Below are 17,664 nucleotides of genomic sequence, written 5' to 3'. Positions count from 1 at the left end.
ATTTTCGGAAGGGGAATATTTATTGCAACATTGGATATCTTATTTTTTCATTTGTACTCAAAGTTAAATATAACGTTTTTCTCAGGTCCTTTTAGTAAACATTGAATTTTCTTTTTATACGCGCATGCATTGCCGTTTGAATGGGACGTTCGGTCAAGCAAGGAGCTTGCATATGATAAACTTATTTCACTTATCTGATGCGCCATGGCAACGACAGTAAGGAAACAAAAGAACAGCACGTCATCTCATACGTGTAGAGGGTCGTGTTTAAAGGAGGGAAGTATGATACTACACGGCGCCCAGCGTTGTTTTAATGTTCTCAAAACATGTTGATGTTAGTCAAATGACATGCTTTGCCCTAATCGAAGCAACGAATTCGCACGTAGGTTGCCTAAAAGGGAGGAAGTCTTATAGACTGAATGGAAATTATTGAGCGTAAGTGTTCGGCCTGGTCCTTCGCTCAGGAACTTGTGCCTCTGCGCAGTGGCCACGGCTCTCCTGCAGCACAGCCATTAGCAACAGACGTCACTCTGGTCGGTCTCTTTCCGTCGAGGTTCCAATAAACGTTATTATGACCGCAACGTTAACCAGAAACTAATATTCGGTAATTTGGAATGGTGGGTTCTGTAAGCGAATACGAATCGAGTAGCGAAGAAAGACTGTTCGATTCGTATTCGCAATTTCGACTGGTCGCAAACGCCTAGAACTTGGAACGTGCAGCGTAGCAAGGTCTACAGCTACCGAGGTAATCAGTGAAGATGTCTTCAACTTGGTCCCCACTGAGTCGTCCCGAGCAAGCCCTGCACCAAATGAGCTGCAAGAGTGGTGCGTTGAAATGCGCTGTTCCCTATACTGCGTGCGTTGTGCAGGTAATATAGATGTTGGTTGCTGCAGCGCTGGCGGCGGCATTTCATCTACAACTGTACTCTGGGTTGATACAGGTGTTGCGACGGCGACGGTGTTAACTTTATAAACACAAATTGTGATAGCAAGTAGGTCATGCGGACAGAAAACGTAAAGGCAAATACTGTCGTATGCAACCTTGCTGCAGTTAGGCAAACGAGTACAGTATATGGTTTGAAGAAAGCCGGGTCAGGCGCTGAATGGAACAAGATGCATGTCAGCACGAATGACTGTGTAGTTAATGGCTTATAGCGACCTTATTTACTTGATCAGGATTTCTTTTTTTCTTAGAATGACGAGTTTGGACAGCGGAGCTGCAACCTGCGCACTATTTTCAGAGGCGGAAATACATTAAAGCACACTTACTACCTATAGGCACCGCAGAAAAGAGATGATAAACAATCATGGCCTTAACACGCCAGTATATGCAGTCTCCTTGCAAAGCGTCTGAATATTAGGAAAGTAGCTTCAGTGGAACCTTCAGCTTTCAACTCCTTGCGGTCGGTTTGTGGAAGTGTCAGGGCTTCTTCGGGACCCTCCCTTCAGATTTAGTTTACGAAATGACGATCTTTAACGGTCGGAAGCCGCTTGAAAGACGCGTACAGATAGACGCGCGCAGTCCACACCATGTGTGCCTGTGTCATGGGAGCTGCTGCTGCTGAAGTTAAGGTGCGCATCCTGTATGCTACCCGCACGCATCTATAACATCAGGCTGGGGCGAACACTCCAGTGCGAGAATCGGAGTATGTCACTCGCTGTTAGCAGAGTTGGAAATATGCTAGAAGGCTCCGCGTGCTTCACAGTTACAGCACTAGTGGTACGTTCCTTGCACTAAACTGGGACGGTGATGGAGCATTTCGATCGTGGTCAGAGCGCACAAACATTTGAAGAAGCAAGGAACAGACAGAGGGCGAACGAACACCGATACAGGGCTCTTTCACTGTCTGCCTGTCCCTTAATTCTGCTCGCTATGAACACTATCGAAATGAACCGTTACCGACTCTGAGCTTCCACACTCGCACGCTGATGGAGCCTTTTTCGCCATTGATGGTTAAAACATTGGTATGACGTCGGCCCCGAGCCTGTAAACGTCGGTAAGAGAACAACGCTCGTCATTGCAATACCAATCGGGCACAACACGGCAGTCGACTCTGATCATATATGCAATGTGGCCTGCGTTGAATCGGCATATTCACCGCTGCGCATATGCACCACCTATGTTTATTAACAACTTCGGGTGTTCGCATGACATCCGCGCAAAATTTGTCTCATAGGTTAAGAATTATTTTTCATGGACTGAAATACCGTGGTGGATGCCCTTTTGTGCGCGCGTAAGCTAACCACACCCGAAGCGGAGCATTATGGTCTGAACGCGTTTTCTGTCAGTATGCTTAGTTGTCTTATTTACGTAACTGACAACACAGAGATGGATTGGGTTATTTGACAAAATACGGGAGCAGGCCCAAGCGCAAGATAAAGCTGGGAAAAACTGCACTTAAAAACGGCCTTCGCTTATACCCTGATCTGCGCACAGAATTTGACCCACAAATACGATATGCTGTAGCTCATGAAAATCCCAAGAGCATACCGTTAGAAATAACCACAATTGTTCGTCACTTGTAACCGTGCGTGAAGCCGCCCTTTCCGAGTCCTCTGAGAGGATGAATGTTATCTGTGCGGGTGATACGTCGTAACATTTTATTAGTTGATAAGAGCTATCTCGAGTTCTCCGGATCCGCAGAGTTAACGTATCTACGTTCTGTACCGCTTTGCGAAACCGCCGGCCGAACAATGGCGCGATTAGCTCGACCTCGAGTTGATGTCACCGCCTCGGAAAGCAATGGCGTCGCGAGATTATCGACCGACCAGCCAGCCCTTTGACTTCGGCCCTATCAAGCGCGACTATCTCGAGAGCTATATTGGTGGTCGTCGGTACACACACCTAGTGATAAGAGAGCAAAATTTTCTCGTAGTTTGAAGAGGACTCTTGTGCCCTGAACATGGTCTTCTTCTGTTGGCACTCTCCTGCTTTTCTTTCCAATGGTTTGGAGCGACTGCTGCGAAAGAGAGAGATGAGAAACAAAGCCAGCAGCATTTAGGGTCGATCTGCGTTGCAGTATGTCTGGCTCATGTTAGTATTATTGACATAATGTCCCGAACGTTTATGTCGTGCCTATTCCGTATCGCGAGAGCGCAAGGATTCAGATCAATTTCTACCAACAGGCTCTGCTCAGTGCATGTCGCATTGATGGGGGAGATGTGTTTCCGGTTACGTTACGTAGAAACGTGGCCGTGGCACTCTTGAATCGAACGCGTGACATCGCGCTTAGTTGCTGAATGCCGTAGATGAGTTATTTACGAAAAACTTGTTGCGCGCTGCCAGAACCCGATTTGGAACCTGCCGACTAATCATTGCAGTGGGAAAAGAAGAGTGGGGGAAAGAGAGAGAGAGAGATCAAGGGAAGGCAGGGATGAGTGGGGCAGGGTTGCGCAAAAGAACACCGGTATATATACGTACATCTATTGGCTCCTTTACGCCGGAACTCGAAGCGAGCGTTGGAGCTTGTCAGTGTGCCATCTCAAAGCAATGAGGAGGAAAATTTTACCGCTTCGTTGCGTCCTGCATACGTACACTCATATTGTTTGCAGCGTTCCAATACATCCCACCCGCCGTGGTTGCTCAGTGGCTATGGTGTTGGGCTGGTGAGCACGAGGTCGCGGAATCGAATCCCGGCCACGGTGGCCGCATTTCGATGGGGGCGAAATGCGAAAACACCCGCGTACTTAGATTTAGGTGCACGTTAAAGAACCCCAGGTGGTCAAAATTTCCGGAGTCCTCCACTACGGCGTGCCTCATAATCAGAAAGTGGTTCTGGTACGTTAAACCCCATAATTTAGTTTAAATTAGTACATCCTCCACAGCAGTAGTTTACGGCACAGAGTACCTTTTGTTGCTTTTCTTGCGTCAAATTTTTCGCCGTCACGAACGTATGGATGCTTCGAGAAGTCACGCCCACCAAGGGGTTCAAGCACCGGCGCACGACCGGTGAACGTGCAGTTCCTACTTCACTCGTGCATGCGGGCCGCCCGCTATGTTATGTTGAATGTGCCAGTTCTCGTCAGGTTACCGTAGATGGTTAACATGTTATTTTGCTCAGCTATAGATCGTGCGCTTTGACGGGTTCGGTCAGCGTAACGTAATAGACAGGGAGGACAGAAACAACGGCAAACAAGAAACCAAGTCTTTGTTGTCTTTCAGTAATCCCTGTCTGTAACATGCTGATCGAGCCTGTCGTTACCGTAAAGCATTGGGTTTGGTAGGTGCACTGCCTCTTCTGCCGAGAACAGTTCAGAGGTGTCCTCCGCTGACAGCGATACGGTTGGCGTGCCAGGGTAGTTAACAGCCACCACTTCGATCTGTCAACTTGTATAAGCCCAAATAATGGTTGCGATCCCTTATTTTCGAGTAGAAATGAATATGCCACGGCTTTAAGTGACAAATTCTCGGATCAATAACGAATAGTCCAAGAAAAAGTAAGAGAGCAAGAAGAAAGGCAAGAGAATAGTGCGGAGTACGGAACGATATTTTCGCTTGTATATCGCGGTGTGGAAATCAGTGTTCAGCACTTTATCAGCATTGTGCTTTTAGAATTCTCGTTTATACATTAACGTTTTAGTTATGCGCTGACAGGCTGTTGATTCATGTGCCCTTCCCAGTTCTCGTCTCTGAACTTCTTTTCGTTTTGCGTTATTCGAGCGAAGCTTCTGACCGAAGCTTTTGCGGATCGAACAAAAGTGCAGAGGTGATTATAGTTTGTAGCGCCTAAAGAGCGTGTATATGGAGAAAATGTTAAAATACGACGACGACACGGGGCTGTCTCTTTTTTTTTTGTGCGATTGCCGCAGGATTGGCAATCGCACATGATTATATTTCCCGAACTGCGGGATCTCGCGAACTCAGCTTTCCGACATGGTCAAGGCACATACCGCAACAAAGGGCGAAGCTGACACATCGCGGGTGTTCCTTACGAAAATACGCATTAAAATTTATTTACAGATACTTTAAACCACTCTGAGCTCTCGAAGACGAGCGAGCGGATTTTGTCTCGCCTTCTCTACATTCCCCCGCAGGCGATCTTCGCTCCTCGCTTCGTACTTCTCCAGAAGACACCTTGATGCAGTGTCAGTACCAAACGTTGCACGTTGGCGCTGTTTTCTATTCTTTCAAAACACAATCGACTTGCACTTATCAGGTCTCCGCCGCTTTCTGGCTAAACGCTTTCTGCTTCCGCACGCGGAGTGCAAGAGCACGTTTCACGCGGCGAAATCAATTGAGCAACGGTAATGAATTCCGGGCGTTCGCGTCGAAATCGCGATCTGATTACGATGCACGCCGTAGTGGAAGGAACTCCGAATTAATTTTGACCACCTGAAGCTCTTGAACGTGCGCCTAATACGCAGTGCACGAGAATTTCTTACCCCCCATCAAATCCGGCCGCCGCGGTCGGCATCGAACCCGCGACCTCGAGCTCAGCAGCGCGACCCCATATCCACAGGGCTATGTATACCTGGCGGCTCAATTGATTGCCCACGACACGAAGCGAGAAATGATTGAAGGGCGATGCGTGCGACTGCACGGCGTGTGGGTGTGCTGTAACAGACTTATCTTAACTGGTGTCCCTCGTATGTGGACCGATCGTCGGCTTTTTAGCCTCGCGACTTCGTGTGCGTGATCCCGTGGACGTCACGACGAATGAAGAAGGCACCGGAAAAGCCCGGAGAGGAGCGAGCGATTGTTTCTCTCTCTTTATTTTAATTATCACAGGTGGTGGAGTGGCCTGTTGAGAAATTCTGTCGTGAGTAATTTGAAGTTCGTAAGCATTGTGATGTCGGAAAGTGTGGGAGAGCGCGTCGCTCTGTTTACGATGTAAACGTGGCGCGCGGTTACTAGCCGATGTGTGTGTTTTTTTTAATCCCCTTGCGGCGGCGTCTGCGCGGAAGCAGGCTGCGTGAGTCACAAAGCTGACTTCGTGCGGCAGTGATGGACGGACGCTTAGAGAATGCCGTGAAACGTATGTACGAACACTGAAAATGCCAAATTCTTCAGGCACGTCGCTCACGGCTGTATACTGGCGAGCTCCGTCACCGTTTCGCAGTTCTTTCTCCGTTTCATTTCCTTTTCTTTTCACTTTGTGACAGGCGTCGCTTAGACCTTCGCTCGTAGTTTAAGTGCGACGTGCATTCACAACATTCCTTCTTCGCCCGATGTAAATGAAATAAATAAATAAATAAATAAATAAATAAATAAATAAATAAAAGGTCTGTACGATTCTATAGCGCATTTGTCAAAATTTAACATCAATTTTTTTTAGCGGGAACAATTAAGAGAAAATGTAGGCATGGGTCTCGATAAAATGCTCGCAAACTCCTTCCACAACCTTAATATGAAAAATATCTATCTATCTATCTATCTATCTATCTATCTATCTATCTATCTATCTATCTATCTATCTATCTATCTATATCTATCTATCTATCTATCTATCTATCTATCTATCTATCTATCTATCTATCTATCTATCTATCTATCTATCTATCTATCTATCTATCTCAATAGATATGTTCCTACTACAGCCCATATGCTTGTGACAGTTCCATCGTGTATTGTCTTGTCGTCGTGCTCGACGCGCCTAAAGCGTTTTCTCTTTTACCTAACCAGTCATTCACAGCCCATCAGAGGCTTGGCACTACACATACCCATGATAGATAATGATACACATGGGCATGAGGGACATATTCGAGTGCGTGGGAAGCACTGGTGTGGCCGGCGCGGCAAAGCGATGATGTAGCGGGCATGTGTGGGCTAATCAGTTACCTGGCGGAGAATTTCAGGGGCATTCGCCCAGAAGCATTGGTGATCCGATGCTGGGGGAAAAGGATGTCCGCCATCCCAGCTTCCTCGCACTTCCAACGCGGCTGACGGTCACTTTAGAACGGAGCACTTAGGCGCCCGTTTTTTCGCCGTGCTTCGGCGTCCATCGCAGACGAGAGACCGAGCACATCGAAGGATGAAAGAGCGAACGTGTAGCGCAGCGGGTCACGAGAGAGTGAAGAAAGCGCGAGGAGGAAAGCGGAGGAGGCGGGTGCAGTGGAACCGTGAGGCGGAAAGCGCAGGAGGGTGCGGCGAAAGCGTGAGAAGAAAAGCGTAGCGCCGCGCAAGACGGGATTTGCGGACACGGTGACCACGAGATGGCGCCCGACTCTAGCGCGTCGTCTGTTCACCGATGTTGCCACCGATACCGTAGATGGAAGCAACGCGCTGCATGAGCGGAGGTCTGTCTGTGGCGGCTGCTGTGAATCGTGCCCGCGCGTCACCGACGCTCCGCCTCTCGCAAGCTCCCGGTTAGCGAGGCAGTCGGGTACTTCTCTCCGTTTACAATGTGTCGCCCGAGACAGATTGCCTGCGCCAGCCACTATGTCGCGAAATGAAACCACGTATATAGCCTCGCTCAAATTTCGTATGAGGGAGTTCATAGCCATCAATGAATTCTTTTTTTTTTTTTCACGGGCTTCCGAATACCTGTGCAGCGGCAATGTGTGAGCTGATGAGTTACCTGTTTCAAGGGCGTTCACACTGAAGCAGGGGGAAGGGGGGGGGGGGGGGGGGGGGTTCTGGCGCTGGAGAAAGATGTCTGGTATCCCTTCTTCCGCCCATTTCCGGCGCTGATCACGGTATTTTTGCATGGGCCTCTGACTGCGCTTGCACGACAAGTAATCAGCGTCTCCGTATTAAAGTATGTACAGATAGTTTTCAGTGTGTACGTGTTAGTGCTGGTTTTGGGTCAGCGTGTGTGCGTGTCAGTCTTTCCATAATTTGCCCTACACGTGTAGCAGCATGCCTGTCATCGAACAAGGCAACCGTGACCGGTAAAAACTCCTCTAGTCATTTCCTTATTTTGTTCGGGAACTAAGAATAATCCATGCCACCAGAAGTCGAACAGAAGCTTCAAGCTGAGTAAAGTTAAAAATACGCCTGGCTTGAGCAATACAGGCTGGCAATTAAATTCACTTGCGCTTGTTCTCAACGAAATGCCGAGTTGCCTTCTGCCGAAATATTTATCGCTGCACATCAGTCATGTCGTTAAACGTTTTTGTACACATATAGTGGGGCAGAATTTTTCCATATCCCTTACCAGTGCCAGGCGCTCAGACTCCAAAGATTGATAGCGGCTGCGGAGCGCATTGAGTTCCAGCGTTTCGGTGCAGTGTAGCCTGAAGTCATTTTCCACTGTTTTTCTATTCAAATCAGAGGCGTTGGCAAAAACGCTTGTTCGCATTAAGGTGTGTCTCTTCTTCATGCACTTCGAGGTTATGCTGGTATTCGTAAGCAGGAGATATAAAGAAGAACATTGTTAAGTAAACTTGATTGGTAATTACACATGTGAAATACAGATAAGAGTGGTCTTCACGACCGCGCCTAGAAGGACGCAGAAACGAGTCTGGTGGCGACGTCACTTAAATCTTACTGGGCGAGGTACCCTTGACGTCATGGATTTTGACAGTGTTCGCTCCGGCCTAGTAAGTTGTTTGTTGATTGTATTCTGGAGGAACCGCACACAAAATCTAGAAAGTCTGGTGAATATTTCCAGCTCCAGAAGTTCCCAAATCCTAGTAAAATATATAAATATGCGCGAGTTCACACTGACGTATCCCTGCAGTAGTTGGGAGTGAAACTCAATGAGGGTATCTTTGCCTGCGATTTTCATCTTTAGCATTCAACGCTTTTTTTCATGTAAATTATATATAAATATAGTTTTGGATGGATGTAACTAGTCTGAAAGCGATTTAGTATTGATTTTATGTTCCGTTTAGAGCATACCTTTACAAACTTTACAATCTTTACAATCTATAAACTTATGACCTTACACTTTTTATAGACTAGTCTATAAAAATGTATGAGTCTATAGACTGTATAGATTAATGAAAATTCACGTTTGCAGACAACTGTCCGCAGAATGTCTATAGACAAAAGTGTATAGGCTTATACAGTTCTAGTTCTGTAGACTAAAATCTAATGACAGTCTATAGACAAATGTCTATAGATAGTCTATAGACATTTGCTTATAGACATTTTATAGCATTCAGTCTACAAAATTAGAACTGTATATAGTTATATTTTCGTAGATTGAAATCTATAGATTGTATATAAGCAAATGTCTGTAGGCTATTTGTAGACATTTGTCTATATACATTCCATACACTTGTCTGCAAAAATAGAACTGTATACAGTTCTACTTTTGTAGACTGAAACCTATAATATGTCTATAAGTAACTGTCTATATCCTATCTATAGACATTCCATAGACTTCAGTCTAAAAAATATAGAAGAAGAATAGAATTTATTGACAGGAAAGACAGAGAGGTCGACCTGAGCTAGTGTGCTACTCTGCACTGGGGAAGAGGGAAGGGGAGTGAAAGTACTGGGATGGATGATGATGATATATCCCTGTACTACATAACTATATACAGTTCTACTTTTGTAGACTGAAGTCTATCAAACCTCTATAAGCAAATGTCTATAGACTACCCATAGACATTTTTCTATAGACATTCTGTAGACGGCAGTCTACAAAAATAAAACTGTCTGATCCTATACACTTTTCTCTGCAGACATTGTGTAGACATTTGTCGACAAACGTGAATTTTCATTATTCCATAGACAGTCTATAGAGTGCCTACAGACTCGAACATTTTATAGACTAGTCTACAAAAACTTTAAGGCCACATATCCAGAGACTGTCTATAGACTATTCCAAAAGATCAATCTATAGCTATTCTATAGACATTACCCTTATACCATTTGTCAACTGTTGTCGATACAGGATGTCCCGCTAACATAAATTTAGTGATGCTGTTCAACGAATAATGTAAAAAAAGACGGTGCAGTTAGATCCGAATTTAAGACTTATGGTGTTCCGCTGTCAGAGATCTGACCTTTAGGTATTTATGTAATAGTATGTCTTGCATTGTGGTTTTTAAATCTTTTATTTTCATTGACCAGCTTGGCTAAAATAGCCGGGATCGACACCCTATATACTAGCTATATAAAGCACATTTTGCCAACTATGTTTAGATTATATATAAACACTCGCTGCTGGGGTTGTTAATAAGTCTATAAAAATTTCTTGCATCCAGCATGCATATAGGAACATACCTAGGGAAATGTACATAGAAAATCATGTATGCGGATGGAAGCAGTCGAAAAATTTCAAATGCATGAAGCCGTGGATATTTATGCAAGACTGCGTGAGCATTTGTGCACATGCACGCTTAAGAAATATTATAACACAGTTGCATGCAATGCATCCGCTTGAATGAAATATGCTAGCTATCTGCTATCTACAAGTTCGTTTACATTTTTGTAAAAAAATCTTTCATTTATCATTAAACCCAATGCCTTCAGTTTGAAACGTGTAAAGGGGCTTCCCCGAGCGCCTAACTTATTGTTCTCTAACTTTTTCGGCTAAGTTGCGAAGCTGCGAGTGACTGAGCTTATCGCAGGTTTCGCGCTCCGAAAGCTTTTGTGATTGCATATATATAGATTGGTTGCCAGGAGCCTTAAAAATACTTTTACCCTATACGAAAACGGCAGCGCACGCACAGCTGATGCATGCCCCGTAAACACGGCCTTTCATCTGAGTACGCTAGCATTTGTTCACGTATACGTCTCTGTCTGAAAATTCATCACGCTAACACCTTTTGGAGATGTATGCGGAAAGCGTGTCACGAGAACTTCACTACACCTGCAGCGCAGTGCTCATGGCGGCCCGATCGAGCGCCACACTATGAGAGCTACCACGCTGGCTGCTCAACACACATAATACGCTTAGTGGCTGCTCAGTATGAAGCTAAAACATGGTGCACTTTCTTACGCCCGTCAACTATGACGCTAAAATCAACCGTGAACGATGGCTTGCCGTAAAACATTCCATATACTAGAAGCAAGAAGAAGAGCGCGTTATCAAATCATGTAAACGACAAACCGACACTATGCCCGAGTCGCCAACGCTACATGCAGCCGGCTAGCTCTACGAAATGCGCTCACCTAATCATGAGCTATTGACGCGGAACATCTTTGCTAAAACTTGCCGTTCAGTTTAGTTGACGTGTGATGCCACAAAGAAGACACGTATACACAGACACCAAGGTACAGGCAGAAATCGCACACCGCTGCAGCAAGCGTTTACGTGCCTGGCGCACTTGTTGAGAATTCACATTGACGCGGACAGATGGCACACCACACTTACTGCCATTGCGCATGCGCAGGCGCTCAGGGCGACGAGAGTTTGCGCGCTCCGAGTAGTCCGACCGCCTTTTCCTTTCCCCTTTATTTGTCTCTCTCTCTGCGCGCCATGAGCCCGGAACGAGTTGCCTTTCTTGCCCATTTTTCAGTTTTTTTTTTTCATGGATGAAGGAAATGCGCTGGCACGTTGTATTACAAATGCTGTGGGCTATCGTATGGAACTGGAACGCACACTTGGATGAATGCACAATTGGTGAAAGCCGTTGCAGGGACCGTCAGTCGCTTGCATTATCTCCAAGGACAACGAGTAATACAGTGCATTTGTAGCAGATCTTCCAACGTGCCACCATGTGGGATACCCGCACACATGTTAGTGCAAATTTTCTGTTCCGATGATAGGTCAAAGCAATCAGTACAGCAATGACGTATGCGTATGCGTGGCCGTGCAGGCATGCCGCCTGCAAAGGACTGGGTGGGCTCAAAGGATTTGGCACAAAATTTAAGTGAACGAGAAACTTTGATGAGTTTATACTGCAGGAGATCGGTCAGTGAAAAACCACCCGATGTTAATTATGCACCCGAGGTATGAGGACAACGTGAAAAGTACCTGATAATCTGTCGACACACAGCGCGCACGCCACATGCGCGACATCGGTTCATCGTACACTCACAGACCCTGCGTTGTCAGCTACAAACATTACGAGTATCTGTGCTTTTATCTTGATGCCTGTTTGAAATCTGCTTGTAGCTAAAGTTGGCGTTTATAACATCTATTATCACGATTGGATCGGCGTTTTGTTTTCTTTATTCTACTGACGCAAAAGTCGTGCTATGAAAACTGTGAAGACTGTCTTGGGATTGCCGAGAACAACTACGTAGATCATATCATGTGGTCAACAATTGCGGAGGTGTACACTATGTGTATACTAACGTCTTCAAATAGGCTCTAAAGCAATCTCAGTAGTGTACAACTTCAGTGGCTTATATATTACGTAGCTCTGTGTTATCCACTGGTAACCTGCGCTTGGTTACAGCGTACAAGGGTAGGACCAAGATTAACGACTTTTCTCTTAATCAATCTATAGACGGCATGTAAACCTGAAGCAATAAGGCTTTTACAGGATCGGCTGTTTTCTAGTTTATCTCACGCCTTACCACAATCCGTATACGGGCTGTTCGCTCAAGTTCTGTAACGTCCTCACATTCTGTAACGTCCCACCCTATGGCCTTCATCGGCGGTGATATAGGAAACCGTGGAGAATAATTCGGATTGCAAAGAAGTATACAGGGTGTTTCTCTTAATTTGAGCCAAACTTTAAAATATGCAAATGCTGCATAACTGGAGAGAACCAAGGTAATGTTGTTTGCCGGCGCTTGGAAATGCTCAGATTATTTATTGCATTCCCTCGATTAGTTGATTATTCTTAATTAATAAACTTCTCAATTATTATCATTAGATTAAAAGTCTCAATGAAAAAATTGTAGAGCAACATGAGAAATTTCCGATACAGCTTTCTGTTGCTGAACACGTGCTCGATAAAAGTGTTTTTCCGAGCGCGAAAGAAGCCCTGGAATACACGCAATGTGTTTCGAATATATATATATATATATATATATATATATATATATATATATATATATATATATATATATATATATATATATATATATATATATATGTGTGTGTGTGTGTGTGTGTGTGTGTGTGTGTGTGTGTGTGTGTGTGCACGCACGTGAATGTCTCCATGTGGGGGTGTGAAGACATTTATAAACTGGGAATAGACAAACAGAAATGTACACCTCATCGACTCTCATCTATAGAGTCTATAGGCAAAGAATCACTAAGGATAAACTGAGTCTATCGAATTTTGTCTGCGGGTAATCTGTAGGGCGCAACTAGACAAAAAGAAATAAGCATCATGTCGGCTTTTTCTTTTATAGGCCGGCTATAGAATGGCAGTAGACAAAAAAAAAATAGAAACCTTATCGACTTTTTTCTATGAACCGTCTATAGAATGCGAATAGGCGAAAATAGAAACGTTGTCGACGCTCGTCTATAGACAGCCTATAGACAAAGAATGGACGAAAATAAATAGACTGTATTTACTTTGTCTATAGGTAGTCTACAGAGCGGAAGCAGACAAAAAGAAGCAAGCAGCTTATCTACTTTTGTCTATAGACAATCTATAAACCTGGAGTAGACAAAAAGAAATAGAAACATTATCGACTGTCGTCCATAGACAGTCTATAGACAAAGCATGGACAAAAATAAATAGAAGCTGTATCGACTTTCGTCTATAGGTAATCCATAGTGGGGCAGTCAACAAAAAGAAATGGAAACCTTATCGACTTTTGTATAGAGACAATCTATAAACCGGGGGTAGACAAAAAGAAATAGAAACCTTATCGACTCTCGTCTGTAGACAGCCTATAGACAAAGAATGGACAAAAATATATAGAGACTGTATCGACTTTCGTCTATAGGTAGTCTATAGAGTGGAAGTAGGCCAGACCAAAAGAAATAGAAACGTTATGGACTTTTGTATCGACTCTGCACTGTTCGGCACTTGACGGTCAATTCGCTTTTCGTTTTGCTAATCTCCGTTGTCTAGTGTATGTGCTGTTTGGGTCGTCGGCAGTGACCAAATATTTTCAATGAAGCTTTTTTTTTATCACCGCCCCGGGGTTTGTCGTGAGTCGGTGCGGAAGGGATTAATTATTGCTGAGAAAATATAACGTTTGTCTATTGGCGGGCGGTGTTTATGCCCGACGTTGACGTCACGAGGCGCCTAACATAAGCTGTCGCTCGATGCGAAAATTACCTCTCCGACTGTGGGATTTGAGCTTAGGTGTCCGACAGGCCCAGCCACTATAACGTTCATCTTGCAGACACCAGCAAATCGCTGACACGACATCGCTGCTATAGACACAGAGCGGTCAGTTGTTTCAATTGAGCCTAATAAAATGCAACCGTGAAAGCTCTTTTCCTACTATGAAAGAGACATGAAAGCGAAACAACCCGTACCTTGTTGAATTTCCTCACGTTGACATTTAGAGCACTGGGCAGAAATCACATTGCGTCAGCATGATCAACGGCCAACGCAATGCTCTTTTTTTATTTAGATAGTCGGATTGCCGCGGTTCATGCCTGTTGACGCACACCGGAGAGCGCAAAGCCGCACTGCTCTGGCCATGGTCGACGGCCCTCACAATGCTTTGCTTTAAATGGAGAGTGGGAGTGCTTTAAATGGAGACGTCATGAATGTTGACAGCCCCGTCTTGAAGTTGTATGCTAACACAGTGCTTTACTCCAATCAGGACGAGGAGCGTTGGTTGCGCAGGCGCGTCTAGCCTTGCAATACCGGCAATTGCTCCGTCAGAGCGCAATTCATAAAGTGTGATAATCCCAGTCAAAGATCACATTGCATTGGAAAAGTAAGCAGTAACTAAACCTTAGACCTTCTAGACGATCCCGTATTTGCACCTGAAAACGGCTTTAATAAGCGAAAGTTTTATCGTGAAATCGTCGGCATCATACAGAGAGACGTCATTGAGTGGCGTTAGCGGACGCAAAATTTAAAATTGAAACTCGGGCCTCTCATGTTTGCCGCAGATACAAGCCCCCAGTTTCTTCGCTCTGGAAATGCAGCTAGGCATTGGGAAAGTACACTCCACAAGGTGTGCACTACTTCAGTTCATCTCTGTGTGGCACCCCCTTGACGTAAATTAAGTTTCGCTACTGCGCCTGTGTGCAATTGCTTAGAAGCACTTGTTGGGCGAGTTGGTGCATATCAGCAAACATTTCTTAACATAATGCGCCTGTCCTCGTTTGCTCCCTCTGTGATCGTTTGTTCGTGGAGTTAAAAAATGTCTACAGTTACTCCGCGATGCATAAGGTAGCGTTAGCTTCGGCGCGCTGACGTAGTCTGCGAGTGCTGCGGGAAATGATAATGCATGTTACTGTACTGTACATCCCATGCAACTTTCCTACCCGGAAGATGCATGTTCACGTGCACGCGCCAGTGTTTTCCCCATCGGCAGCTTTATCACCGGTCACCGCGTTCCGTCCTTGGCTTACAGCCGCGCAAGGGTAGGCGTGCGCTTGTGTATGAAAGCAAGGAAAACGGAAGTGAGGAGTGACAGTGGAAGGCTAGCTGCCTGGCCTTCGCAATGTTGGAGTCATCAATGCTCTCAGCCATTGTCATCTCTCATACAGGCGGTACATCGGGAGTGCGCGGTATTTTAGCGTAATTCTGTATTTTGCTGAGGCGGCTGTATCATAACACGTGGTCACTACCGCGTGGTCGGTCGAGAATACAACGTGCTAGACGCGGCCGGCCATCGCGTCGCATATTCGACCCGTAATTTGTAGATCGAGCACGGAGCTACATGTGTTATTCAGGTTGATATTAAAGACGTTTAGAAGCCGTCCCATCTGACTCCGCTGTTTACTTCCTCGCACACCATACAAAATGCAAGCAAACACACGTGCTCTGCGAATCGGCTCGCAAGGTTATCTACAGCGGCCGAAACAAAAGAGTTACATTTGCTCTATGTTTGTTATGCACACATTGAGGCAGGCTAATATAATATTTTTCAGTGTGTACACGTTGTTGCCGGTACATTTACGAGTCGGTTAAATCTTTTGTCAGTCCGTAAATCAAGAACCCCAACTCCGCAGACGGGTAACAGTTACTGCCGCATCCGTAAAAAAAAAAAAAAAAAAAAGTCGCAGTTTTGCCCGAAAGGCGAAGCATCGATTACGATAGTAAATTAGTGGACAGCTAGCTATACGAAGGAAGGATATTAGTTTTATCGGCTGAGCAAACTTGTAAACATAGGCGTACTAACTAAATTAACAAGCATGGTATAACGCACGCACAAGCAAACATGAACACATCTCGCTCGATGACCGTGGAAACTCGCTGTCAGAACGCCGCAGTGCAGGAAACGCGGCAGCAGCAGCGACTGCATTCACCTTCGTGCAGCCGCTTGCATCAACGCGAACTACGTCGCGAAAACAGCGGAGCGCGGACTCCCTACCCATCGCCGATGGCCTTCAGGATACAGCGGTCCGGCCGGGACCACCGGAGTAGAACGCGCTCCCCCTTCTCTCTACCTTTCTCCTAAGCCTTGCGCGCGTCCGTTGCGTGCGCGAGATTGAGCCGCCATCGCAGGCTCACCCTCGCAAGCTTTCACTCGCACGTACATTGTATGTACGTGCACGCGTGTAGTTACGCACGCACACACAGTCACGCTTGAACAGGTTTCGAAGCGCGGAACGCAGACAAAATTTTGCAGGAAGGCAGATTGTGTGTTCTCCGTGTAGATTCAAGCTTCAAGGTCGGGTCAAGTGAACTTTACTAGCTAGTCCAACTCGGTACCTATTGCGCACGCACGCACGCACGCACGCACGCAGAAAGAGAGAGAGAGAGACAGAGAGATAGAGAAACGCACTAAAGCCCGCGAGCGTGTTGTGCGCGCAAACAACACAGAACTGCGTATTTGTGCCTAAATATATGTCGAACTTAGTCTGGTGTCCGGAGGATGAGCACATTGCAGCGCTGATTTGGGCAATACATAAGCGATAGTCAGCCACGCGCGTACCCACTGCATGGAAGTCAGCGCACGTAATTCAATTGTTCGAAGAGCGTTAAAATGACCCATGCAGCCAACTACTTATACGCCAGCCGGCGTAACGAGTTGCGTCGTCAAAATTTCCGCGAGAGAGCTGGGAGCTTCGGACCAGCCACGCAACTTTCGTCAAAGAGATGCAAATGCAGCTTTTGGCGTCGCCGGCCATCTCAAAGGTTGGGCACTTAGCTTTCCCTAAATAAGAGCCCTTGCGCATCTCGTATTTTCTATGCTCATTTACATTAAATATTCATCTGTCCACTCTGCAGCTGGTTCTGGAAGAAAGATGGTCCAGCGGCAGAATTTCGAAGTTGGTCGAAGCTTTCCGTTGTTGAGAATATTTCTGACGCAGATCGCTCGACACACGATGGTCTAATTCATGAATATATAAAATATGAGAATTGGCTGTCAATAACTGTAGTGTTGTTGAGATGGAGGTCTATTATTAGCGAAAGGTGAGTTCAGGTTCTCCTGACTCGTCCTGAATAAGCCACAGTTCCTCGTTGTAGGCGTCCCCGACAGTGAGCGTTGTATAGTAGTCTGACAACGTGACTCCGTCAGCAGGTGTCAGTCACTGAATCAATGCAGTCATTTATTTGTTTATTAACGATTAATATTATTGTTGTTGTTAATGAACTGCCCATGCTGTTACACGTTTGAGTGCGACGCGTATTAGCACTCGGGGGCGGGTTAACGAGCAAGCACATGAATTGGGAGAGATAGTGAGAGATAGATAGATAGATAGATAGATAGATAGATAGATATAGATAGATATAGATAGATATAGATAGATAGATAGATAGATAGATAGATAGATAGATAGA

General features: G+C 45.5%; 1 protein-coding gene across 2 annotated transcripts in view; it reads left to right on the top strand.

The window, feature by feature from the left end:
• Positions 1 to 17,664, top strand: part of LOC126545022 (uncharacterized) — a 220,724-nt gene that overhangs the window by 7,349 nt on the left and 195,711 nt on the right. The window lies entirely within an intron of this gene.

Source organism: Dermacentor andersoni, chromosome 3 (genome assembly GCF_023375885.2).
Source record: "Dermacentor andersoni chromosome 3, qqDerAnde1_hic_scaffold, whole genome shotgun sequence".
NCBI classification, from domain to species: Eukaryota; Metazoa; Arthropoda; class Arachnida; order Ixodida; family Ixodidae; genus Dermacentor; species Dermacentor andersoni.
Note: the sequence above shows the minus strand (reverse complement) of the source record. Positions and strands in the feature narration are given on the sequence as shown.